General features: G+C 47.2%; 1 protein-coding gene and 1 pseudogene across 1 annotated transcript in view; one reads left to right on the top strand and one right to left on the bottom strand.

Annotated features, from left to right (window-relative positions):
• The window catches only part of LOC120928423, a 367954-nt pseudogene extending 350943 nt beyond the window's left edge, over positions 1-17011 (bottom strand).
• LOC120928424 (zinc finger protein 850-like) overlaps positions 1-26828 on the top strand; it is a 152818-nt gene that overhangs the window by 104707 nt on the left and 21283 nt on the right. The window lies entirely within an intron of this gene.

The raw sequence follows: 26828 nt of genomic DNA, 5'->3' as shown, positions 1-26828 counted from the left end.
AAAGAGTGCATACAGGTAAGTACACACACAGCTATGAATGGAGGCAGCGGCCGGGTTTATCACAGTGAGAAATATACACCCCGGCATGCAATATACACCCCCCGGCATGCAATATACACCCCGGCATGCAATATACACCCCGGCATGCAATATACACCCCGGCATGCAATATACAGCCCGGCATGCAATGTACACCCCGGCATGCAATATACCCCCCGGCATTTAATATACACCCCGGCATGCAATGTACACCCCGGCATGCAATATACCCCCCGGCATGCAATATAAACCCCGGCATGCAATATACACACCGGCATGCAGTATACACCCCGGCATGCAGTATACACCCCGGCATGCAATATACACCCCGGCATGCAATATACACACCGGCATGCAATATACACCCCGGCATGCAGTATACACCCCGGCATGCAATATACACCCCGGCATGCAATATACCCCCCGGAATTTTTCCTGATTGATCCTATTTGGGAGAGATTGTGGGCCAGATTCAGAAAGATCAGCGGATCTTTCTGCTGGCGTAACGTATCTTATTTACGTTACGCCGCTGCAAGTTTTTCAGGCAAGTGCTTTATTCACAAAGCACTTGCCTGTAAAGTTGCGGCGGCGTAGCGTAAATCGCCCGTCGGAATTCAAATTCAGCGGGTAGGGGGGCGTGTATCTTTTAAATTATGCGCGTCCCCATGCCGAACGAACTGCGCATGCGCCGGCCGCGACTGAATCCCAGTGCGCATGCTCCAAATGACGTCGGCAATTCATCATGCTTTCGACGTGTACGTAAATTACGTATATCCGTATTCGCGAACGACTTACGCAAACTACAAAAACAAACTCAAATTTTGTCGCGGGAACGACGGCCATACTTAACATTGGCTGCGCCTCATAGACCCAGGGGTAACTATACGCCGGAAAAAGCCGAACGCAAACGACATTAAAAAAAGGTGCCGGGCGGTCGTTCGTTTCTGAATCGTCGGAACTCCTCATTTGCATATTCCTTGCGTAATAATACGGAAGCTCCACCTAGCGGCCAGCCTGGAATTGCAGCCTAAGATCCGACGGTGTAAGTTACTTAACCACTTGCTTACTGGGCACATATACCCCCCTCCTGCCCAGGTGAAATTTCAGCTTTCGGCACTGCATCGCTTTAACTAACAATTGCGCGGTCGTGCGACGTGGCTCAAAAACAAAATTGACGTCCTTTTTTCCCCACAAGTAGAGCTTTCTTTTGGTGGTATTTGATCGCCTGTGCGGTTTTTATTTTTTGCGCTATAAACAAAAAAGTGAGACAATTTTGAAAAAAATACAATATTTTTTACTTCTTGCTATAATAAATATCCCAATTTAAAAAAAAAATAACATTTTTTTTTCTCAGTTTAGGCCGATACGTATTCTTCTACATATTTTTGGTAAAAAAAAAAAAAAATCGCAATAAGCGACTGGTTTGCGCAAAAGTTATAGCGCTTACAAAATAGGGGACAGAATTATTTTTTTTTAATTATTTTTTTTACTAGAAATGGCGGCGATCTGCGATTTTTAATGGACTGCGACGTTATGGCGGACACATCGGACACATTTTTGGCGCCATTCACATTTATACTGCGATCAGTGCTATAAATATGCACTAATTACAGTATAAATGTGACTGGCATTGAAGGGGTTAACACTAGGGGGTGAGGAAGGGGTTAAATGTATCCCTGCTTAGTGTTCTAACTGTGGGGGAGGGGGGGTGACTGGGGGGGTGACCGATCTATGTCCCTATGTACAAGGGACACAGATCCGTCTCCTCTCCAGAGACAGCACCGCTGTCTCTGTGTAAAACGGCAATGAGAGATGATCTCATATGTTTACATATGAGATCCTCTCTCATTGGCCGCACAGATCGCCTCGCGAACGGCCACTCTGATTGGCCGTTCGGGGCGATCTGTAATTGGCTGTGTCCGAGGGACACGGCCAACACAGATTTTCCCCGCAGCGCGCTCTGGAGCGCGCGCGGGGACCGCCCTAAGGGGCGGCCGTCAATTGACGGCGGTTTGGAAATTGGGATCCGCACTGTAGCCGTCAATTGACGGCAGGCGGATCCCAAGTGGTTAAACCTGTCGGATCTTAGGGATATCTATGCGTAACGCGATTCTATGTATCAGGCGCATAGATACGACCGTCGGAACTCAGAGATACGACGGCGTATCAGGAGATACACCGTCGTATCTCTTTCTGAATCCGGCCCTGTATTAAGAAGGATCCTGAGAGAATCTTTATATGCCTGAAGGTCAACTATGGCCGCTTAAATCTGGTGAGCGCATTTTGATTGTCACTTCGGGTGAAGCACTTTAATATGCACGTTGCACTTTCTGAGAGCACGGTGGTTGGAGCTTAAATGTGGAACACAGCAATCTCGCTACCAGATCTACATTTGCAATTATTTATACTTTTTTTTTGGATCTGCGTTTTTTTTTTATATATAATTTATTGGTGTTTATATGGACATTATTTACACTTGTTGCGCCCTTTTGTACCTTTCTTTCATAATTTACACAGTAATCAGTGCATTTTTATAGCACTGATCGCTGTATAAAGGTCAATGGTCCCAAAATAGTGGCAAAAGTGTCCGATGTGTCCACGACAATATTGCAGTCACATTAAAAAAATTAATCGCAGATCAATGCCATTACTAGTAAAATAATAATAATAATACTAATACTAATAATAATAAATTCCATAAATCTATCGGGTGCCAACAGTTGTAACCTCAAGTTTTTTTAAATACAATTTGACAAGTTTTTTTTATTTTGAGAAATGTCATTTTTTCTGCATGTTCTATGCATGCTACAGATGCGCCACTTTACAGGCAGACTGAGGGGACCCCCAGGCACTATATTTAGCCACTTGCCAACCAGCCAAAGTATATATACTGCAGCAGGTAGGCTCTTTTGTGAGAGACGACGTACCTGTATGTCATTTCGTGCAACAGATCCAGAGCGTGCCCCGGCGGCAGTGCGGGAGCCGACATGAATACCCGGCAGCTGTGATGTCCCCCTGCCACCCATGGAAGCAGAATGTGCGATTTGCCTATGTAAACAAGGAAGATCCCTGTTCTGACAGGAGAGTAGAGAGATATCTGTTGTTCCTAGTGATCAGGAACAGCAATCTATCTTTACTCCCTGTTAGTCCATTCCCCTCATAGATAGAAAGCACCTCCCTAGGGAACAATTAACCCTTTGATCACCCCTAGTGTTAACCCCTCCTGCCAGTGCCATTTATACAGTGATCCGTTTTTTAGCACTGATCACTGTATTGGTGTCTCTGGTCCCCAAAAAGTGTGACTTAAGCCCTGTACACACGATCGCTTTGTCTGATGAAAACAGACCGATGGACAGCTTTCATCGGACAAACCGATCGTGTGTGGGCCCCATCGGTTTGTTTTACATTGGTGAAAAAAAAAAAGAACATGTTTTCAATTTTCCTATGGATAAAAAAAATTATTGAAAAAAAAGATCGTCTGTGTGGAAGTCTATCGGTCAAAAATCCATGCATGCTCAGGATCAAGTCGACGCATGCTCTGAAGCATTGAACTTCATTTTTCTCAGCACGTCGTAGTGTTTTACGTCACCGCGTTTTGGTACGGTCAGATTTTTGACTGATGGTGTGTAGGCAAGACTAATGAAAGTCAGCTTCATCGGATATCCAACGAAAAAATCCATCGCATTAGATCGTGTGTACGAGGCTTTAGGGACAGATTTGTCCGCTGCAATGTGGCATTCCTGCTTAAAAAAAATAAAAAAATAATTGCTGATCCCCATCATTACTAATAAAAACAAAAAAAGTCCCTAAATCTTTCCCGTACGTTGTAGACGCTATAACTTTTGCACAAACCAATCAATATACGCTTATTGGAAATGTTTTTACCGAAAATATGAAGAAGAATGCGTATTGTTTTTTACATTTTTTATTGGATTTATTATAGCAGAAAGTAAAGACATTTTTTATATAAAAAACACACTGTAAATAAAAGAAAAACACACAAAACAAATGTTAAAGCCCCCAGTTCCCACATACATGCACATCATGCAAATGGCAGCTTCAGGTGCGGTTATGTAGGAAAACAACAATCACACCACACATATCGCTGCACACACCAGAGGGAGAGGAATGACTCTAGGGACATCATTCATGGAGAACTTCTTATGCCGCGTACACACCACCGCTTTTCATGGCGAGAAAAATTATATTTTTTTTAATTGGTCATTAAAAACGGTCGTGTGCAGGCTCCAGAGCATTTTTCTAGTCGAAGAACATGCGCTATTTTTTCTCGTCGCTTTTCACGTCGCCGTTTTTCTCATCGTGAAAAACAGTCGTGTCTAGGCTTCAACGATGGGGAAAAAACACGCATGCTCAGAAGCAAGTTATGAGATAGAAAATTAGCATAATCAGCCCAAAGGGTGGCGCCTTCCAAATGGAACTTCCCCTTTGAATGAATGAATGAATGAATGAATGAAAAACTTATATAGCGCGGCGCATGCGAACTGAATCGCCTCTGGGCGCTAGTTGTTCGTGTCTCAAGACATCAGAAGAGCAGAGTTTTGATCTGCTTTCTGAAAGACAGGTGGTTTTCCTCCAACCGAATGCTGGTTGGTAAAGCGTTCCATAGCCTAGTACCTTGAAAAGCAAACCTTCTTTCTCCTTTGGACTTGTATTTGGTTTTTGGAACCTTGACCAGATTTTGGTCGGTGGATCGCAGAATGCGGTTGGAATTGTGAGGTTCGATCTTGTCGCAAAGATATTGCGGAGCCTTCCCATGGATGCACTTATGTGTCAGGCAGAGTGCCTTTATAGTGCCGTTGTACATGTTGTACGTCGCCGCGCTTTGCTCGAGCATTTTGTATCACGATCGTGTGTATGCAAGGCAGGCTTGAGAGGAATCACATTGAGAAAAACTTTGTTTTTTCCATGACATGAAAAACGGTCGTGTGTACGCGGCATTAAACTGATGATCTGGAAAGACTTTTAAAAGCGTCACCTATGGGCAATTTTTGGTACTGAAGTTTGTCACCATTTCACAAGCACATGCGACTTTTACACCTTGACATGTTTGGTATCTAGATTCAAGGCAGAAACATCAAATGTTATATCTGACCAAGAAATTGGGTAATATATTGTTTTTGTGTGACCTAAAATTACCTTTAATGTATTTATACAGAAAACATGCATTTGATAAACAGCTGCGCTAATATCCTGTGACATAAAAAAGCAAATACCACCATTTTATTCTCTAGGGTCTCTGTTTTCACAAAATAAACAATGTTTGGGGGTTTTTAGTAATCATCTGGCCTAAAATGTGAATTTATCCATGTGCATGAAAAGACAAAAGCAACTCTGACAGTGAAAGAAACAACATCAGCAATGTATAAAATTATTATGAAAACTATAGTAACAACTAATGGCTTAAGAAGAAAACCCACCATATTACTCAACCGAGTTCCAACTCAACCCCTCCAAGAAAATGGACCCCACTTCCTCCCACCCAGGTGCCAGTTGGATCTCCTTTACCTTGTGTAGATATCTCCTTCTGAGATCCTCATGATATAAAATAAATGTACAACACTCTCTATGTGACACCAGTGCCACATAGAATGTCAGGGACCACCATGTCAGGTACCACCATGTCAGGTACCACCATGTCAGGGACCACCATGTCAGGGACCACCAGTGCAGAGCGGGATTATTATCAGTTATTACTTGTATATACACAGCAGGGATCTCCCGCAGTGTCTGATATTGTTATATGAGAACGCTGAGCAATGATGCCCCGCCCCCACTGTTATTATGATTGACAGCGCACTGTTCTTATAACTTCGGGGGTGGGACATCAGCATTGGTGTGCTTGTATATTATACCTGACACAGTGGGATATCCCTGCTGTGTCATACAATTACTGATTATAATCCCGCTCTGCACAGAGATAGCAGGCAGGGGTGGGGGTGGTGCGAGGGGGTGGGGATAGAGCGAAGGGGGATGGTGTGGAGGTGAAGTGGAGGGGCGGTGACTGGCAGGAGCAGAGGAGGATGAGGGAGGATAGAGGAGAAGGAGGGCACCTCCTCCATGAGCGGCACAGACCGGGGGCTGTGAGACCCCCTCCGCCCACAACATGTCTGCTTCCTTCTGCTCGGCTTTCAGAGGACTACAAGGGGGCGTGTCAGACCGCTGGCTGAGCTCAGGAGAGGGAAAGCAGCCAGCAGTCTTACAAATAGGAAGTCAGCAGGCAATAAAGTTTTTTCAGCAAGTTCAGCAGCCTATTACAGGGGAACTACAGATCTCAGAAGAACATGGATGGCAAAGTAGGTGAATGTAGGAGATCAGCAACAAGGACATGGAAACAAAATTTGGCCGGAGTTCTGCTTTAAGGTTTAAACCACCATATAAATGAAAACTGACAGTTGTAAGAAGCCCCGGCAGTGTTACAGTATATGGTGTTTCCCATCCCCTCCAAATAGCTTGGCCTTCTAAAGGAAGTATAATAAAACAGATCTACTGGGAGGGTCAACAGGTAATAAAGGGGAAACTTGGGAAAAACAAAAACATGAATAACAGATTGCACCATTTATGGAATTAGTTACACTTTAGTGCCAACATCATAACATTTCCAGGGATAAGAAGTGTTCTTTACAAACTTTACCCCAAAAAGAGATCTGTCCAATCAGTCATTAAAGTGAACCCCATTCAGAGGAATTTCAGCCTCCTAGTGAAAGTATGAGTACTGTTGAATGAATCCCATAAACAGCAGCAACTCAGTGTTGTAAGTCCTAATAATAATAATGTTTACACTTATATAGCGCCAATTACAGCGATGCCGCTGTGTCTAAGTGCTGATAATGGTTGTCATTATTATCCAACTCAATGGTACTCATTTTACCGACCTCGGAAAGATAAAAGGCTGAGTGGACCCCACCAGGATCGAACCTGCAACCCTTGGGGCAATCACAGACTGCCGCAAAGGAGCATTAGCCCCCTGCGCTATCTTACCAGCTTGGGAAGTTGCTTTCTCACTGAACAGAGACTTCTCCCTGGCTGGTGTCCCAACTACAGACCTGCCTGTAAAGCTGTCATCTATGAGGCCCCGTACACACGACAGAGTTTCTCGGCAGAATTCACCGAGAAACTCGGTCAAAACCCGGATTCTGCCGAGAAACTCTGTCGTCTGTACAGTTTTGGCTCGATGGAGCCGCCGAGGAGCTCGACGAGAAAATAGAGAACATGTTCTCTATTTTCTCGTTGTTCTATGGGAGAAGGCGTCCCGCCGAGCTTCTCGGCGGCTTCATCCCTGAACTCGACGAGGAACTCGACGTGCTTGGCACGTCGAGTTTCTCTGTCGTGTGTACGGGGCCTCAGAGGAGAGGAAACACGGAAAGGAAGCATTGATGGTGAAGAGGGAGGGGGGACATGTAATGGGAGGTGTGGACAAGGTGGGCTTAGCTGGGGCCCTCAAGCCTGGCTGATGAAGTATCAACAGTCAGAAGAATTTGGAATGAGCTTTCATAATTTGGAAGGTTCGGCAAGATGCCACTTGACCACTAGTCTTTGTATGGCGGCAGTGTTGGTCATGTATTAGCTCAGGATCTGTCAATGAAGAAAACATTTGGGATCACAGCTCAGTTAGTGAATGATGAAATACATTACATGTTCAGACAAAGCTCCATGAAAAAAGGTAAACATGAGAAGAACGATGAAAACAATTAAGTCATGGGTGCTTATCTAAAAAAAAAAAAAATGTCAAAGGTAAAATATTTGCAGGCCTTCTAAGTGTGTGTCTGATGGAGATAAGAACTAAACTCAAAGTCTCCAATCATTACATTCCAGTTTGCTCACAAATTTGTGTTACTTTTTTTGAGAAGCATTTTATCTTTTCACTTCTTCCCTAGCTTGTGGGATAACATTGGGGCTGTGAAACTAATGGGATGCCCGCAACTCCTTTGATACCCCTTATTTCAGAGTTTCCTCTCTGCAGCTGAAGCTTGTAAATCCTCTGGTGATAGATGATGCCGACATTAACTGTAAAAGCTTTGTCACATTCAGAGCACTAAAATGGCTTCTCTCCAGTGTGAATCCTCTGGTGTCTGATAAGATGTGACGTCTGTGTAAAAGCTTTGCCACATTCAGAACACTGATATGGTTTCTCTCCAGTGTGAATCCTCTGGTGTCCGATAAGATTTGACTTCAGTGAAAAAGCTTTGCCACATTCAGAACACTGATATGGTTTCTCTTCAGTGTGAATCCTCTGGTGTGTCATAAGGGTTGACTTATGTGTAAAAGCTTTGCCACATTCAGAACATTGATATGGTTTCTCTTCAGTGTGAATCCTCTGGTGTGTCTTAAGGAGTGATGTCTGTCTAAAAGCTTTGCCACATTCAGAACACTGATATGGTTTCTCTTCAGTGTGAATCCTCTGATGTGTCATAAGGTGTGACTTACATGTAAAAGCTTTGCCACATTCACAACACTGATATGGTTTCTCTTCAGTGTGAATCCTCTGGTGTTTGATAAGGTGTGACTTCTGTGTAAAAGCTTTGCTACATTCAGAACACTGATATGGTTTCTCTTCAGTGTGAACCCTCTGGTGTCTCATAAGTATTGACTTATGTTTATAAGCTTTGCCACATTCAGAACATGGATATGAATTTTCTCCAGTGTGAACCCTCTGGTGTATGGTAAGATCATTTTTGGTTGTAAAAGCTTTGTCACATTCAGAACACTGATATGGCTTCTCTCCAGTGTGAATCCTCTGGTGTGTGATAAGATTTGAATTGTGTGTAAAAGATTTGTGACATTCAGAACATTGATATGGTTTCTCTCCAGTGTGAACCATCTGGTGTCTGATAAGATGTGACTTCAATGTAAAAGCTTTGTCACATTCAGAACACTGATATGGCTTCTCTCCAGTGTGATACCTCTGGTGTGTGATAAGCTGTGACTTAAATGTAAAAACATTGTCACATTCAGAACACTGATATGACTTCACTCCATTATAAACCTCCTGGTGTGTGATACGTTCTGCCTCCATTGTAAATCTTTATAACATTCCAAACAAGAAATATCTTCTGAAATGACTCCTCTTATGTATACATGGGTTGGACTTTACTGTAAAGTCATTGTCACTTCCAGAACACTGAAATGACTTCTCTCCTGTTGTCCTCTGAGGCGGGATCGATGTTGAAGAGAATTCAGAACAACATTTAGAACACGGATATGACTTGTGTCCTGTGTGAATCCTCCAGTGAATTGTGATAAAGACTTTCAGTCACTTCAGACACCCATATGGCTTCACTTCCCATGTGACTTTGTTGTATTGATGAATTCCAACATGATAGAAAACTCGATTCCTCAATCCACCTGTACAGAAAAAAAAGTCAGAATTCTATAAAAAGAGCTGAATAAAGTTGTTTTCTTTTTAACATTCATTATTAAATGTATCTAATATATAGAAACAATATATACAATATTATTTTACAGAGGACAATATATTATTCCCATTGGCTGATAAAATGTACATTTTATTACAATTTCTATCGGGAGAATCTCATTCAGAGAAATGTGCTGCATAGTGACGGAGGAATGTTCTTGGGTTCAGATTTGTGGGGACTTTAGGCAAGACGTCTAAAGATCCAAAAAAATTTGCAGATTTAAATGCAAACCTCATTGAAATCAATAGGAGGCGAATCTTGAAAATCAATTCCCTGCATTTTCAAAGCGATTAATTATTCCTAATGATCTTCCTCACCCTTCAGAGATGTGGTGAGATCTTCCTTTCCTTTGATCTCAGTAACCCTGGAAATCCACAGAGACATTTCAGTGGGATAGAAGATCTCACCACGTTTATAAGGTGAATGAGTAGTGATATTTTATATAAAGCTTTAGAAAGGAGGGTCATGTGTAGAAGAAAAGCTGAAGAGTCATCTCTCAGGTGTATTCTGGGTAGATGTTTGGTAAGTCTTTAAATTTCTCTCCACAAAGGGAACAGCAGATATTCTATATATATATATATATATATATATATATATATATATATATATATATATATATATATATATATATATATATATATATATATATATATATATATATATATATATATATATATACACACTCCACTCTAAAAATGTTCTGGAGCTTGTTTGGGGCGATTGTTGCACATAGGGCAGCCCAGTCAAAATGAATGGTCTACCCTATGCGTGACGAGTGAGTGCGGCTTGACAGCTGAGTGACTCCATCCACTCCCTCCTATGTTCTTCTTTAAAGCTGGCCATACACTATGTAATCTGTACAATGTCCTTTAGTTGTCCCATCATCAGGTTGTATAGTGTATGGTGATCATTACAGAACCCAGGACACACTTCTCCTGATTACAATATTACAGCTCTATCCACATCGGCCGTTATCTGATCGCTCAGCTCATGCACACTCTGCCAAATGAACAATCTATAGCTGTGTATTTAGTGAGAACAGTGATTACTGATTGCATAGAAAAAACATGCACCTGATGAGGTGGGTGGAAGGGGGAGGGTAGATGGTGCAGGGTGTGTCCAGGAAGTAAAGGAGAAGTGATTATCCACTTAAGGACCAAGCTTCTTTCTGAGATTTGGTGTTTTTATTAGAAAATCAATTAGAACCCCCAAATATTATAAAAAAATAAATAAAAAATCCTAACACCCTAGAGAATAAAATGGCGGTCATTGCAATACTTTATGTCACACCGTATTTGCACAGCGGTCTTACAAGCACACTTTTTTTGGAAGTAAAGTTAGCCCATTTTTTGTATATTGTGAAAGATAATGTTACGCCGATTAAAATGATACCCAACATGTCACGCTTCAAAATTGCACCCGCTTGTGAGTTACAGAGGAGGTCTTTTGAGTTACAGAGGAGGTCTAGGACTAGAATTATTGCTCTCGCTCTAACGATCTCGGCGATACCTCACATGTGTGGTTTGAATACCGTTTTCATATGCGGGCGCTGCTCACGTATGCGTTCGCTTCATCACACACGCTCGGCGGGACGGGGCGCGTTTAATTTTTATCTTTTATTTTACCTTTTATTTTTTACACTGTTCTTTAAAAACAAAAACAAAAAAAGTGTCACTTTTATTCCTATTTGTAAGGCGTTAGCTCAGTAGCGGGGGGGGTGTGACCCCCTGGATGGGATCACTACACACTGAACGATACAGAGAAACAGCCGAAGACAAAAACAAAGAATTTGGTTTATTCTTCCATCTTGCTGGAAACAAGTGCAAGCATCCAAACAGCATAAACAAAATAAACCCTGGCCACTTGGGGCGACTACCTTCACCACGCAGGAACCTATCTATGGAGTCCGGCACAGCCTAGTGCTGAGCAGACACTGCTGGTCATACAGCAGAAAAACAAATAGGGCCAGATTCTCAAAAGAGTTACACCGGTAAATCTACAGCTACACCGGCGTAATTCGAAAATCCCGCCGGTGTATCATTGTTTTGTATTCTCAAAACAAGATACGCCGGAATTAGGCTAGGATCCGACGGGTGTAAGTCACTTACACCGTCAGATCCTAAATGCAATACTATGCAGGCCGCTAGGTGGCGTTTACATTCAGGTCTCATTTGACTATGCAAATGAGCCTGATACGCCGATTCCCGAACGAATTTGCGCCGCCTCGTCGTCGTTTACGTCGTTTCCGTAAGCGTAAGGTTACCCCTGCTATATGAGGGGTAACCTTACGCCAGTCCGCCGTATGCCATGTTAAGTATGGCGTCAGGTCCGCGTCGTCTTTTTCCGTCGGTTACGTCGTTTTACTAAGTCGTTCGCGAATACGACTTGACGTCAATGACGCTCACGTCGGCGTCATTGACGTTTTCCGTCGTGAGCTAGAGCATGCACACTGGGCTATTTTTACATCTGGCGCATGCGCAGTTCGATTGGCGCGGGGGCGCGCTTAATTTGAATACAAGCCGCCCCCTTTGAATTACGCGGCCATACGCCGGGCCATTTACACTACGCCGCCGCAAATTACGGAGCAAGTGCTTTGTGAATATGGCACTTGCTCAAGTAATTTGCGGCGGCGTGGTGTAAATGGCTTACACTACGCCAACGCGGAATCTATGAGAATCTGGCCCATAGTCTTTTTGATTTTTATCACACAGAAAAATCAACAGCACCTCACCTCTTCAGAAGTATTTCTGTTCACTGCTCTCCTTCACTCAAAAAGCCTCAGGATGCAGCCTGGAATACTTATAGAAACCTTAATTGCCTCATTCTGAACAGCTGAAGTTTTCCAACGCCCTTAAACCTTTCTGGCTACTTCTGCAGCCGACACCCGATAATAATTGGTGTATTGTCTAAACAAGGCAGAAATGCATCTCCCGTCTGTGACAACACCCACAGATTTACCTGACTTCCTTTCACACATTGTAATAGAAAAAAGCATGACAGGTCCTCTTAAATATGAGATCTGGGGGTCAAAAAGACGTCACATCTCATATTTACATAAAAATACAATAAAAAATACAATTGTAATTTAACAAAAATCTCAAAAAAATTTCCCTTTAAGATCTATGGGCGGAAGTGATGTTTTGACGTGGCTTCCACCCTGCTATGGTATGGAGACGGGTGGGTCATCTTCCCCTCACTCATCTCCATACCCAGCAGATAGATGCGATTGCCTCCACCGCTACCGACAGCTCCGGTTAGCTGCAGAGGGCACGGGAGAGTGGCGGGAGGGGGAGGGCCCTCTCCCGCCACCGATAAAAGTGATCTTGCTGCGAATCTGCCGCAGAGACCACCATTATCGGAAACCGGACCCCCGGCGAAGAGGAGGATACCGGGGTTATAGAAGCAAGCTGCTGCCATAACAGAGATATCCCTCTTCAAACAGCCGATGTATATCGGAGTGCGGAGGTCCGGAAGTGATTATACAGCCAGCTGGACACTGAGGTGGGGGGTGCAAGATAAATAGAAATAAGTACATTAATTGTATATTGGTACATAGGGGGGGCTGGGATTCAGGGGGGGCTTATCCTTTAAGTCAGCAATGTGAGGGGGTGCAGTGTTTGGGATGCACAGTGTTTATAGATTAGTGAGGGGGAGGGGTGAAAGGACGCAGTGAGGGTCTGCGACAATAAAGACCGCTCTTGGACAGATTGCCTGGTGAGGTCTAATGACCACAAAGCTACAATATAAAATGTCCCAGAAGGGGGCGCTCTGTCAGGGGGGGGACAGAGAAGAGCGATCTGGAGATCTGACCTCGGAAGGAACAGTAATGGGAGGTGTACTGTAGATCTGCTTCATTGCCGGGTTCACCTCCATTACCACCAACAAGTGATCTTCCATATACCAGCAAAGACAAGTGTGACCCCAAATCTCATCCAGTCACCTTACATGAGAACATGTCCCCCCATCCCCCATCCTGTGTCAGGGTGCATAAGGAGGATCTAGTCTGCCGGTCTGTAGTAAGTATGGTGGAGAGGAGGGGGAGGGGTATTAGGAAGGTCATGTATGTCAGCTGTGCTGGATCATTAGAGGCCCCAGACCTGCAATCCGGACAGTTCAGTGTACAGACAGAGGGGGGATTTACTAAATAGGATGTTCAAAGAAATTTTCCCCAGAGATCAGTGAATGTGGTGAAATGTCACTTTGTAATGAATATCCAATCACGTGCAAAGAAATAAAACACATGGAGTTTTACTTACACGTGATTGGATGATGGAAGTCAGCAGAGCTCCGCCCCATTCACTGACCCCTTGTCTACCAATGTACATTCTTTATCCTTCTGGTATTCAAAAGGTTAATAGAGAAAAGAGCTTTGTATTATTCTCAGCCAGTGATTGGCCGTCATGTAGAAGTGATCGGGGCAGCTGGAGAACCGGCCAATCACAATACAGAGAATGTGTCACCCCTCCCCCTTCTGTTCCCTGGTGTGTTTCATCCGATAGGTCCAAGATGGAGGAACATTGATAAACCACTATAGCTTGTCAGGTAGGAGGAGCTTGGAGAACATCCCATCCCCCGATATCCTCTGTCATGAATGACAAGAATTGTGTCACCTCCGGGGTCACCGCTGTCATTCCTGACTACTGTAGCTGGTCATGTACAACACAATATATAGAGTAGAGGGGTCAGCACTATTGTAATGTACAACACAATATATGGAGTAGAGGGGTCAGCACTATTGTAATGTACAACACAATATATAGAGTAGAAGGGTCAGCACTATTGTAATGTACAACACAATATATAGAGTAGAGAGGTCAGCACTATTGTAATGTACAACACAATATATAGAGTAGAGGGGTCAGCACTATTGTAATGTACAACACAATATATAGAGTAGAGGGGTCAGCACTATTGTAATGTACAACACAATATATAGAGTAGAGAGGTCAGCACTATTGTAATGTACAACACAATATATAGAGTAGAGGGGTCAGCACTATTGTAATGTACAACACAATATATAGAGTAGAGCGGTCAGCACTATTGTAATGTACAACACAATATATAGAGTAGAGGGGTCAGCACTATTGTAATGTACAACACAATATATAGAGTAGAGGGGTCAGCACTATTGTAATGTACAACACAATATATAGAGTAGAGGGGTCAGCACTATTGTAATGTACAACACAATATATAGAGTAGAGCGGTCAGCACTATTGTAATGTACAACACAATATATAGAGTAGAGAGGTCAGCACTATTGTAATGTACAGCACAATATATAGAGTAGAGGGGTCAGCACTATTGTAATGTACAACACAATATATAGAGTAGAGGGGTCAGCACAATATTATAGTCATAGTGCCCCTTATACTGCTGCTCAGGGGGGACAAATGATTTGGGTCTGTGGTCAGCAGGATGAAAACAATGTTCAGCCATAGTGGTCAGTGGGAGGAGTCTGATGTTACAGACTATGGTATCGGGGTACAGGGATGTGGGGGGTCAGACAACACACGGGGTATCACCTTCTGTTGTATATCCACAGAAATCACCCAGCACGCTGGCAGATTGTCAGGAGAACCCCAAGTTCCCACCCCAGACAGGGGTAACAGCTGTATAACAGCACACACACTCTATTATCCCACCACTGCCACACACATGACAAGGAGGGAAGCCCCACGGGAACTAGAAAACCAGGAGAGGACCTTGTTTGGTGGAGGAGGGAAGGAGAGGGAGATTATTGGTAGCCAGTAATACCAGCTGTGATAGACTTGGCACAGCCTGCAATACCTCTGATCACCACTAGAGGGAGACTCCGCCCATATCTAGCTGGCTGACCACACACAGGCAGATACAAATCTTACATACAATCTGAACTCTAATGCCCTGTACACACAAGCGGAATTTCCGCCAGCAAAAGTCTGATGTGAGCTTTTCATCGGAAATTCCGCTCGTGTGTACGGGGCATAAGGGTTGGGGGTCAGTCTAGTAATCAGCACACACTTCTGGGGTTCCTCAGGCACCTCTACAAGCTAGAATCCTTGTGTTACTCCCTCTTCCTGCTCCCCATGTACACCCCACACCAGACACATGACAGGGGGCAGTGAGGGGAGAGGGGGGATTGGGGTGAACAGGGAGGCAGTTTGGGGGGGGCAGGGAAGTAGACAGGGAAGTGGAGGGGACAGGTGGGCAGTGAGAGGTAAGTGGGAGGAAAAAATGCCACTTTTCTGTGATCAGTGGGGGGAGGGGTTGTTGTTATTTGATAAAATAAATAGTGATCACTGAGGAGAAATGTTGAAAATCTAAAAAAAAGAACATAGGTGCTCAGTGGTGGGACAGGGGAGCAGGAGGACGGAAAGGGGGCATTGGGGGACAGGGATATAGACATTGAAGAGGGTGGAGACAAAGGGGTGGACAGAAGGGCAGTGTGGGGACAAAGGGCTGGAAAGGGGGGCAGTGTGGGGACAACGGGCTGGGCAGGGGGGCAGTGTAGGGACAGAGGGCAGGACAGGGGGCAGTGTGGGGGACAGGGTTTGACAGGGGGGTAGTGAGGGGAACACATAGGAGAACATGGGGCAGTATGGGGTTAAATGGGAGGACAAGGGGCAGTAGGGGGATAGAGAGGTGGATAGGGGGCAGTGGGGGGACAGAGGGGAGATGAGGCAGTGGGGTGAAACACAGGGCTGAACAGGGGGAAATGGGGGGACACAGGGGTGTACAGAGGGAATGTGGGGGGACACAGGGTTGGACAGGGACAGAGGAGATGGATAGGGGGACAGTATTGAGACAAGGGGCAGGGGTAGGACAGAGGGGTGTGTAGAGACAGAGGGCTGAACAGGAAGACAGTAGTGGGACAGAGGGGATGAACAGGTGAGAAGTGGGGGGACAGAGGGGAGGACAGGGGGGCAGTGGGATGGACAGAGGGCAGTAGGGAAAACATGGGCAGTAAGGGGTCAGAGGTGTGGGCAGGGGGACAGAGGTAGGACAGAGGGGTGGATAGGGGGCAAAGGAGTGGACAGGGGGCAGTGGGGGAACATAGGGGGAGGGGGTAGTGGCGGTAGACACAAGGCTTGACAGGGGGGCAGTGGGGGAGACACAGAGGTGGACAGAGGGGAAGTGAGGGAAACAGGGGTGTATAGGGGGCCAGAGGGGAGGACAAGGGGGCAGTGGAGAGGCAGAGGGGCAGAGGGGAAACAGAGGAGGGGACAGGAGGTCAGTGGGTGGATGGGTTGCAGTGGGGTGAATTAGGAAATGAATACCTGGCTGGTGGTGTCCTGGTCTGGAGGTTGATGTGGAGCTCCTCTGATGAGTCTTCTATGGTTGGGGTCCTCTCGGATGGTCCCTCTGGGCTCCTCTGATGAGTCTTCTATGGTTGGGGTCCTCTCGGATGGTCCCTCTTGGCTCCTCTTCTATGGTCGGGTGACTTCTGACTCTTCCCAGCACGGTGACTGGACATGAAGGGGGAAATCTCTCGGCTTCTCTTCCTCCGGCTCACAAGTGTCCACAATCAGGGGAAAGTTCTCCTCCGTGTCCCCGATGGAGATGGAGGCTTCTTGTCCTGGCTGAGAGGTGTGAGGGACGTTCTGTGTCTGCACTACGGATCTGGGAAGACTCCAATCACATTGTGAGCCAGCTTCCTCACAGGGGCTCCTCCCCCACAGATGCCTCAGGGCCATGCTGACTACAAACACAGTGTGGGGAGGGGGATCACAAAGAGGACCCCTCCTTCCATTCTCCCCTCTGAGGCAACACTGACTATAAACACAGGACAGGGAGGGGATCACAAAGAGGACCCCTCCCCCCATTCTCTGGGATGACACAATAGAATCTCATTCCAGATTGGTCATGTGAAGAAGGTTTGTTGGACGTTCTTCTGGTTAGTGGAGGGAAATGAACGTTGATTATTGAGCGCAGTGAGGAGAAGATTGGGAGGAGCAGGATGGGGAATTTCTCTCCAAGGAATGAATTTCTAGCAGTGAATGTGATTTTCATTCAGTAAATTCCATTCATTCCAAAATGTGATGATAAAAGGAAATGAAATGTTGATCTCCTTCTGAGCGCCATTCAACAATCCATGGAATGTAGTGAGAAGATTTCTCCTCCAATAATCTCTCGTGTAGGAGGAGCTTTCCCTTTCTTGTGTCCTCTTCCTTCCTCCCCTCATCACACTGGTGTCTTCAGAGAGATCCGGAGCTCTCACATCTCTCAGGACTCTCATATTGCACCCCCCGGGGGATCACCTCATACACATCCATTTCCCTCCACTAACCATAAGAGAAGGAGATTGTACGATTGTATGGGCAGCTGAACAGGGCGATGTTCCCGATGTTCTATGTTTTCCGTCACCATCAAAGAAAACAATGTGAGGTTGTATTGTTTGTGCCGATCGTTCCCACACCTTGTATAATATTACACGTGTAGCACTTCCCCCGAAGGAGCTGCTGGGGAAACAGAGGAGGGGACAGGAGGTCGGTGGGTGGATGGGTTGCAGTGGGGTGAATTAGGAGATGGTCCCAATTTCACTATTTGTGATCGGTTTTCCAAAAAGGAGGAGAACCAGGATAAGATATTTCGGGTGCCACGTTACCTCTATCTTCTCGCTGTCCAGAGCGGTAAAGAGACTCTGAAGAATTCCAATGTCCACACGATACACTTCTCTTTCTGGGATTTATTTGTAAAACTTAGTAGAAAATAAATTGGAGGGGTGGAAGGGTAAGTAGGTAGGTAGGTTCTTGCTTCCAGCCAAAAGTTCTCGTCACCACTCTAGCCAGAGTGGGTATTGCTCCCCCGGATAGGTCCCTCTCACTGGCCTAGCAGCCGGGATGGCTCACGGAATAAAGTCCAGTCTCTGCCACAGACCTTCCTTTATGAGGAGACACTTTTGGTCCAGAATCCCCTGACACAGGATTCAGCACCCGGATCTGAGTGAGTGAAAAATTTATATAACGCTGCACATGCGAACTGAATCGCCTCTGGGTGCTTGTTTGTCCATTTCTCCTTTGACCTCAGAAGAGGTGGGTCTTGATCTTTCTCCTAAAGGCCAAGTGGTTCTCCTCCAACCGAATGCTGGTTGGTAAAGCGTTCCATAGTCTGGGTCCTTGGACCGCAAATCTTCATTCTACTTTGGACTTGTATCTGGTTTTGGGTATTTGGAGTAGATTTTGGTTGGAGGATCGCAGAACGCGATTGGGGTTGTAGGCTTTTAGTTTTTCGCATAGATATTGGGGGGCATTTCCCAAAATACATTTATGTGTCAGACAGAGTGCTTTGAAAGTGATTCTGTCTTTCACTGGCAGCCAGTGAAGGCTTCTCAGTGAGGTTGAGATTGATTCCCAAGGTTTTTCCCAGTCACAAGACGTGCGGCCATATTCTGAATGACTTGCAGACGAGTGATTTGGTACTTTGGGAGTCAGAGGTAAAGGGCATTTGCATAGTCAAGTATGGAGTTAACAATTGTTCCCACCACGACTGCTATGTCTTATTTAGGAATAAATGGAATAAGTCTGCGTAGTAGACGTAGCAGATGGTGAGATCCGCTGACTACTGACCCTATTTGTGCATCCATTGTCATGTAGGTGTCGAAGATGACTCCGAGACTTTTGACTTTGGTGCTAGGGGTGATGATTTTGCCCAGAATGGGCGGGGCTATCCATGTTGTTGCCAGTTGGTTCTTACGATTGGCGTGAAACAGGAGAAGTTCTGTTTCCGAACCGTTGAGTTTAAGATAACTCTTTGTCATCCAGTTTTCTATCAAAGAGGCTCTTCTCTTGGTGATGATCTTGGAAAATTATACTTTTTGGCCTTGAAAATTTCTTTGTGATATTTTTTTGTTATTTCCTTGTAGATGGCGCGGTTTTCGTCTGTAGTGCTTCTTTTCCAAGCTGCTTCCGCTCTTCTGCATTCTTGCTTAAACAATGCCAGTTGGTCGTTAAACCAGCTGGAGTTGATTTTCCGGATGCAGGTTTTACGTTTGGGCGCTACTACGTCGGCTGACTGTAGTAGAGCTGTGTTAATGGCATCCAAGGTTTCCGTGGCAAACTGGTGTGAATGGATTGTTTTTACTTTGTTCCCTAATGTTGTTTTGAAGAGTTCCGAATGGAGCTTCTTCTGCGATCTGGTCCAGTGTGTTGTCACTGGTTTTAGTGTTTTAGTCAAAGAGCCATTTTTGGTAATCATGAATTTGATTACATGGTGGTCTGTCCATGGTAACGACTCATTTTCCAGAATTTTTATTTCTAGATCTTGTCTGAAAATAAGATCGAGCGTGTGACCAGAAGTATGTGTGGGCCCACATACTAACTGCTGCAGACCTAGTCCTTCCAAGTGGTCAATGCAGGCGAATGCCACGGGATCCTGTGAGGAGTTGGCCCAAAGGTTGAGATCCCCAAGCAGCAAAAGATGTTTGCTGTTTAGTGTATAAGTGGACATGAACTCTGTCAATGATGTGAGAAGCTGCGATTTAGGACCTGGTGGTCTATAGCAGAGTAGAATATGGATGGTCTCCTGGGGGTTTGTTTGAAGCTGTAGGGAGAGGTTTTCCATGAATGGAAGAGAGTTTTGAAGGACTGGTTTAGTGATCGAGAGGCAACTCTTATGGATCACTGCCAGGCCTCCTCCTTTTTGCCCCACTCTGTTTTCTGTTATTATGCGATAATTCTCAGGCACCAGTTCGTCGAGAATGGTGTTACAGTCAGCTGTGAGACAGCTTTCTGTAATGAAGAGGCAGTGTAAATCGCATTGTAGGATGAGATCATGAATTTCTGTTCGGTGTCTTACTGCTGATCTTGTATTGACCAGAGCGCATGATATGCACTTAGGTTTGGATAAGCAGGTGTAGTGTTTGACTGTCGTTCAGTCCTTAAGACTTTTTTGGTGGCGGCTGGTAATATTGAGGCCAATGACTTTAGTCTCCATATGGTTGCAGCCGAGTAACTCAGTTTAGTCATAGTTGCTGGCGCACTGGGGGGCAGATGCCGATAAGGGGGGGGGGTTTCAGTAAATGACTGGCGGGCGATTCACTGAATCCTACCTCCCTGGTTGATCCAGAGCAAGGCGATAAAACCCTGTCCGTGCTATGCCAATGTGCGTGGCAGGGGAAAAAATTCCTTCCTGACCCCCCTATTGGGCGATCGGACGTGGCCCTGGATCAAGTACTGAAAGGAGTAGAAAAGGGGCGGTTTAGGCTGGATAATCGCGGGAATCCACACTAGACCGCGGTTGAAGCCGCAGACTTTCCTGGCTGTGGATGCGGGTGCCACGAGCCCCTAGCAGGATAATATGGCCTCAGTGGTATCTGTGAGGGGGGGGGGACCGGCTGGGGTATCGGCCGAGAATGGAGGACCAGGGGGGAGCCGGAGAGTGCGGGGGGGCAGCCGGGAGAGAGCCAATGATTGCAGCCCTGCATGTCAGCCTGTCAGCGAGTGGGGGGGAGGGATGCAGCTCCGGGGTGTCTGGCGATGACTGGGGGATGCTGCTGGGATCAAAGGGGGGGTTTTATGTGCTGCTGGAGGTAGCTGGTGCGGCGCGCAGCTAGGCCGTGTGTGAAGCCGCGGCCTTTCCTAAACCTGGCAGCCGGGAATCGTTCCACGAGGAGACGAGGTGGCGCGAGGGGCACCGCCGCGGCTTATCCTGAAAAGGACGGCCGTCAGCGGAGCTCAGGGAGGTGGGATAGCCCTGTGCACAAGGGGCTTACCTTTGCCGTGGAAGGAGGGATGAAGGAGGGAGCCAGGGGAAGGCAGATCGCAAAAAGTCGGCTGGAGCTAGCGGAGAGCTGAGGTTGGGGGTTGGTGTGCCTGCGTGAGGACCCTGCCTGGCTGATTTAGTCCCTGAGGAGAGCCGACACGTGTTTGGAGCGTCCAGCTCTCGTTGCCCTAAGGTGAGCAGACTCGCAAGAGAGCGTCCTACTGCACCGCTAAGCTGGGAGAGCCTGGGGCGAAGATTGATCCTCAGCTTCAACAAACACTCTCAATCAAGGTGGTGTCATCTGTATTTTCAGACAGAGAGCTTGCATCAAGTCAGACACAAACTGATGGCCTTGATAGCTAATGAGCTCGGCCGGGAACCCCACTATGAAGATTCCCAGCAGAGCATCAGCGACCTTGTCTGTCCGGAGGCAGGAGAGAGCCACCGCCTCTGGATAACGCGTGGCATAGTCTATAACTGTCAGGATAAAATGTTTGCCTGAACTGCTAGGGATGGCCAAAGGCCCAACGATATCCACCGCCACCCTCTTAAAAGGTTTGTCAATCACAGGCAAAGGTTTTAGCGGAGCCCTGTGTACATCCCCTACCTTGCCAACTCGCTGGCAGGTAACATGGGACCGACAGTAGTCAGCTATGTCAGTGTGCATCGTAGGCCAATAAAAGTTATGTATCAACTGCCCTTGGGTCTTAGTGATTCCCAAGTGCCCTGCTAGGGGCACCTCATGAGACACTTTTAGTAGCTGTCCCCTAAATTGACTGGGTACAACCAGCTGCCTACTACTTGTGTCGGCCTCATTCCCCTCTGCAGGCAAACCTTCTCTGTACAGTTTTCCTTTGTCCCAGTAGACCTTTTGTTTGCAATTCTCTGCAGGGGCATTTTTTTGCATTGATACATGTCCCCTGGGGCAGGAGCCGGGCCCCCAAACACTTTTTATGCCAAAAACTTGCATATTAACCTTTACAATTAGCACTTTTGATTTCCATGTTCGTGTCCCATAATCTTTAGCAGTGTTCGCACAAATGTTTTGCCTGTTCACATGTTCTGCTGAAAACCGAACCGAGGGGGGAGGGTGTTCGGCTCATCCCTAGTGCTTTCACACTGGGGCGGGGGCGGGAGCGGTAAAGTGCAGCTAGTTTTAGCGGGGCTTTAATGTAGTTTTAGCGACGCTATTCGGCCGCTAGCGGGCGCTTTTAACACCTGCTAGAAGCCAAATAAAGGGTTAAAGTGGAGGTCCACCATAAAAATAATTACACCAAAATGCTACAAAAAAAGTGAAAACAAATGTTTTTACTTACCAGAAATAGCGGTTGCTATGCGGATCTTCCTAATCTGCCTCTTCCTAGTCCACGGCTGGTCTTCATCCTCGCGTTGTCTTCTGGGGAATGGGGCGCACTGCCTTCTGGGAACTGTGTGTATCCCAGAGAGCGGCTGCCCATTCATACAGTGCTGCGAGATTCGCGCATGCGCAATATGAAACGGGCAGTCAAGCCGCAAGGCTCCACTGCCTGTTTCCCTTAGTGAGGATGGGGGCGTCGGGACCTGCCACGATCGAGAGATCGGCCTCGGGGGGGACGACATCGCGGGCGCATAGGACAGGTAAGTGTCCTTATTAAAAAAAAATTGCAGGTGGAACCCCGCTTTAAATGCGCCCTGCATTGGGAGCCGTTTTTCATGCGCTTTACTGGCGATATTTTTAGCCCACAAGCGTCTGAAAAACACTCCAGTGTGAAAGGGGTCTAAAAGTGATAAAAAAAAATAATTTAAAGGGGCAGTTTAAAAATAAAAAAACTATAATAATTATTTATATAAACTATGTTGGTGTAATGTCTCCCTACATTGTAAAGCGCTGCGAAAACTGTTGGCGCTTTATAAATCCTGTATAATAATGATAATAATTAAAAAAAGATTTAAACTTGTAAACAAAAAGTGGCAGAAAAATCCCGGTCAGCAAGTGGTTAAAAGGGGGGAGGGGTTCTCTTTAGGTTGTAGTGAATGAGAAGCACATGGCACTGAATGACTCCAGATGTGAGCCCCCCTCCCCCTCTCTCTGTGTTTGTAGTCAGCATGGCCCTGGGATGTCTGTGAGGGAGGGGCCCCTGTGAGGAAGCTCAAGCTGGCTCACAATGTGATTGGAGTCTTCCCAGATCCGTAGTGCAGACACAGAATGTCCCTCACACCTCTCAGCCAGGACAAGAAGCCTCCATCTTCCATCGGGGACACGGAGGAGAACTTTCCCCTGATTGTGGACCCTTGTGAGCCGGAGGAAAAGAAGCCGAGAGATTTCCCCCTTCATGTCCAGTCACCGTGCTGGGAAGAGTCAGAAGTCACCCGACCATAGAAGACTCATCAGAGGAGCCCAGAGGGACCATCCGAGAGGACCCCAACCATAGAAGACTCATCAGAGGAGCCAAGAGGGACCATCCAAGAGGACCCCGACCATAGAAGGCTCATCAGAGGAGCCAAGAGGGACCATCCAAGAGGACCCCGACCATAGAAGGCTCATCAGAGGAGCCAAGAGGGACCATCCGAGAGGACCCCGACCATAATAGACTCATCAGAGGAGCCAAGAGGGACCATCCGAGAGGACCCCATCCATAGAAGACTCATCAGAGGAGATCCACGTCAACCTCCAGACCAGGACATCATCAGCCAGGTATTCATCTCTTACTGACCACTACTACCTTCCTATCCCTCTGGCGCCCCCCTGTTCCTCTGTCTCTTCAATGCATCCTGTCTACCCCTATCCTCCTGTCCTCTCAATTTTCCCTGTCCCCTTATTGCCCTCCTTCTCACCTCACTACCCCCCTGTACCCTATCCACTCCACACCCCCCTGTCCACCTCCATGTCCCCCCATTTTTACTCTTTCTACCCACTTGTCATCCCCCCCACTGCCTATTCCACCCCACTGTGTCCAGTCTTCCCCTCTACTCCCTTGTCCACCACATGGTTGCCTGTCCACCCACTGCCCCCAGTCATCTCCAATACACCCTCACCCCGTCTTTTACCTCTGAGCACTAGTGCCTCCTCTTGCTCCTTAGCACCTTTTACCCCAGCGCTTCTTCTATGAGCGCCTTCAGTATGTTTCCTATTGTTCCTACTAATCTATAATGCCCAACATTTCCCCTCCGTGATCAATTTTTGTTCCCCCTCTGATCTCCCCCACATTGACCACAGATAGCAGACATCCCCCCCTCCACTGTGACCACAGATAGCGGACATCCCCCCTCCACTGTGACCAAAGATAGCGGACATCCCCTCACCCTCCACTGTGACCACAGATACCAGACATCCCCCCTCCACTGTGACCACAGATAGCGGACATTCCCCCCCTCCACTGTGACCACAGATAGCAGACATTCCCCCCCCTCCACTGTGACCACAGATAGCGGACATTCCCCCCCTCCACTGTGACCACAGATAGCGGACATCCCCTCCCCCTCCACTGTGACCACAGATAGCGGACATTCCCCCCCTCCACTGTGACCACAGATAGCAGACATTCCCCCCTTCACTGTGACCACAGATAGCAGACACTCCCCCCCCTCCACTGTGACCACAGATAGCAGACATTCCCCCCTCCACTGTGGCCACAGATAGCAGACATTCCCCCCTCCACTGTGGCCACAGATAGCAGACATTCCCCCCTCCACTGTGACCACAGATAGCGGACATTCCCCCCTCCACTGTGGCCACAGATAGCAGACATTCCCCCCACCACCACCACCACTGTGACCGCAGATAGCGGACATTCCCCCCCCTCCACTGTGACCACAGATAGCGGACATTCCCCCCCTCCACTGTGACCACAGATAGCGGACATCCCCTCCCCCTCCACTGTGACCACAGATAGCAGACATTCCCCCCTCCACTGTGACCACAGATAGCAGACATTCCCCCCTCCACTGTGACCACAGATAGCAGACATTCCCCCCTCCACTGTGACCACAGATAGCAGACATTCCCCCCTCCACTGTGGCCACAGATAGCAGACATTCCCCCCTCCACTGTGGCCACAGATAGCAGACATTCCCCCCTCCACTGTGGCCACAGATAGCGGACATTCCCCCCTCCACTGTGACCACAGATATCGGACATTCCCTCCCCCTCCACTGTGACCACAGATAGCGGACATCCCCTCCCCCTCCACTGTGAACACAGATAGCCGACATCCCCCCCTCCACTGTGACCACAGATAACAGACATTCCCCCCTCCACTGTGACCACAGATAACAGACATTCCCCCCTCCACTGTGACCACAGATAGCGGATATTCCCCCCCTCCACTGTGGCCACAGATATCGGACATTCCCTCCCCCTCCACTGTGACCACAGATAGCGGACATCCCCTCCCCCTCCACTGTGACCACAGATATCGGACATTCCCTCCCCCTCCACTGTGACCACAGATAGCGGACATCCCCTCCCCCTCCACTGTGAACACAGATAGCCGACATCCCCCCCTCCACTGTGACCACAGATAACAGACATTCCCCCCTCCACTGTGACCACAGATAACAGACATTCCCCCCTCCACTGTGACCACAGATAGCGGACATCACCCCTCCACTGTGACCTCAGATAGCAGACATTCCCCCCCTCCACTGTGACCACTGATTGCAGACACCCCCCCTCCACTGTGACCACAGATAGCGGACATTCCCCCCCCTCCACTGTGACCACAGATATCGGACATTCCCCCCTCCACTGTGACCACAGATAGCGGACATTCCCCCCCCCCCCTCCACTGTGACCACAGATATCAGACATCCCCCCCCTCCACTGTGACCACAGATAACGGACATCCCCCCCCCCTCCACTGTGACCACTGATAGCAGACACCCGCCCTCCACTGTGATCACAGATAAAGGGCATTTTTCCTCTCACTGAACACTCACTGCCCCTTCTCCACCATTTGCCCTCCTGTCCCCTCACTGCCCCCTGTTCACCCTGATTATGCCTGTCCCCCACTGCTCTCCTTCACCTTACTGTCCCCCCACTTCCCCCTGTACCCCTTTGCGCCCTGTTCATCCTATGTCCCTCACTCCCCCCCTGTCCAGCCCCTGTCTTCCCAATGCCTTTCACCATTGCCCCCCCCATCCTCCCCACCACCCCATCCCCCACTGCACACTTTCCATCCCATGTCCTCCCCTCCCACACTGATCAGATATAAGATAAATGTAAAGTGGGGTGATAAGATGATGATTGTAGAGATATGTGAATTGAGTGCTGTTACAGATTTGGGTGTGAATAGTCAGCTCTTGGGTCTAGGATTGAAGGAACTGACACGTGGTTGGTAATGACCCCCCTGACAGGCTTGTGTACAGACAAAGGAGGGTCACTGTCACCTCACTGGACCTTTCATCTGTAGAATCAGAGGGGGGATGGGATGTTGTGTGATCTCAGATGGGGGCAGAAGAACGTCTACTGTGTCCTGTGTACAGAATCCCTGAGAGCCACAAAACGATTGTATGGAGTCTGATCAGCAGATTGCATGCAGATCGTAATCCAGCAGATCTGTGTGTGTATGGTGTCCTTGCAGACCAGGCAGAGGAGAAATCTTTACAACACGCAGCTCTTTATTGTGGTTTGTTTGTTTTGTTGGTTACTGGTTTGCGCGGGTTTGGAACCTTTGGTTCCCATATTTTCTT

The sequence above is a fragment of the Rana temporaria genome, chromosome 2, assembly GCF_905171775.1.
Source record: "Rana temporaria chromosome 2, aRanTem1.1, whole genome shotgun sequence".
Classification (NCBI taxonomy): Eukaryota; Metazoa; Chordata; class Amphibia; order Anura; family Ranidae; genus Rana; species Rana temporaria.
The sequence above is the reverse complement of the archived record's forward strand: the minus strand, read 5'-3'. Positions and strand labels throughout refer to the sequence as shown.